The sequence below is a fragment of the Tasmannia lanceolata genome, unplaced genomic scaffold (genome assembly GCF_043159265.1).
Source record: "Tasmannia lanceolata isolate RefF3 unplaced genomic scaffold, GAP_Taslan_0.1 ptg000020l, whole genome shotgun sequence".
In the NCBI taxonomy this organism is placed as follows: Eukaryota; Viridiplantae; Streptophyta; class Magnoliopsida; order Canellales; family Winteraceae; genus Tasmannia; species Tasmannia lanceolata.
In genome coordinates, this window is record NW_027518697.1 from 15,348,745 (window position 1) to 15,350,508 (window position 1,764).

Below are 1,764 nucleotides of genomic sequence, written 5' to 3' on the forward strand. Positions count from 1 at the left end.
TACTGTTGACAAAAAGTTTTTCCATGTGGTAGTATGAGAGAGAGATGTATTACAAACTGGGACCTTCCTTGATGATGATGCGATAGCTAACCAAAACTGAAACATGCCCACCTCCCTAGAGGGCCAAAACTCCCCTCTTATCTCTATCATTACATAAAGCCCAACACAAGGGAAGCTACACTCACATGTAGTGTCTACTATTGTCTACCCTTGCCTATATATAATTGAATCCCATCATATCTTTCTACTCAACACAACCACATCTCTGGTGATTCAAGAAAAAGAGGAATCTTTTGTTTGTTGCTCAAATCTTTCATTTCAGCCCATAGTTTAAAACATGATCAACACTAAGAGGCTTTTGGAGTTGGCAAGGAAATGGCAGAAGAGAGCTAACAAAGGAAGAAGAAGACTCTCACTCCCAAGAACTAGTGGGGCCATGAATTCGAGCACAAGTAGTAAACCAGTAGTAAAGAAGGGCCATTTCAATGTGTACACTGCAGATGGAAAACGTTTTGTGGTTCCCTTGGCATATCTCAACAGTCCCATCTTCAATGAGCTGTTTAAAATGGCTGAAGACGAGTTCGGATTACCAGGCGATGGGCCTATCACATTGCCATGTGATGCGTTCTTAATGGAGTACGTTGTATCGTTGGTCCAGAGTCGCGTGCCTAGAGATACAGAGAAGGCTTTGCTCATCTCCATTGCTACCGACCGGTGTTCAACATCTTCCTTGATCACCAACCAACAATTACTTGTCCATGGCTTCTGAATGGCGAAACCGTTTGCTTTCCGATTTTACATTTGTATATGATTCATACATTTTTTATTTAATACAAAATCTTACACTTGACAAATTTATGATTGAGTAAATTTGTTATATTTTATCTCTGTTGGGCATCCTTGGAGATTATCTATGCTATCTTACCAAAATGTAATAACCATATATCATCCATGTTCCCTTTACAATGTTCTCGATGTCTAACGCAAATCTTGGCTGGTACAATCAACTTACATTCAATAAAAGAGAACAGGAATGGCATGCTCCAGACAACCTGAATTTCTGCAAATGTATGTGTATGTGTATGTTGATCGGTACCTTTGACACTTCATTTTGCCAGTGACCATATGCAGTCGAGCGCTTCAATGATGAATAAAACTGTAATTTCGTTGATGCCCCGATCACGATTGTTGATTTGTGTCAAACCCCGGTCCACTCGATCAGATCAGGCTGAAATCTGACCGTTAGATCATGCTCGTTCACGAGTACCACTGTTCAGATCGACATTTTTTCATGATTCTTGGCTAGTGTAAAACCCTAGTCCACCTAGTAATTTGACTGTTAGGTTGCGACCGATTGCCAAGCTACGGTCCGGATCACCTCCGATTGGGATTCGATCATTGGTACATAACTGGTCGAGATCCTACAGTCTATATCGGACCTGATCGAGCATTGACCATTACCACGCGATTCTACAACCCTGATTATACTCGATCGAGTCTAACTGTTGGAACACACCCGAGCGCGATTCTATTGTCCAAATCATAGGAGTTTAGAATCTATCACCATGCGATAACATCGGTCGATCATGATCATGATCAAAGATTTAGATCTAATCTGAAAAAATATAAGTGCTCCAAGCGATGATGCATACTTTGCGAGGTACAAAGTACGCCAAAAAGTGCCACTAACTAATGCCCTACAACCCACGCCGCGCGAACGGTTCAACTTGGTCCGACTATTTTGAATAGTGTAAATCCAGTAAT

General features: G+C 41.3%; 1 pseudogene; it reads left to right on the forward strand.

The window, feature by feature from the left end:
- Positions 1–228: 228 nt before the first annotated feature.
- Positions 229–886, forward strand: LOC143855005 (auxin-responsive protein SAUR68 pseudogene; annotated as a pseudogene).
- The last annotated feature ends 878 nt before the right edge of the window (positions 887–1,764 follow it).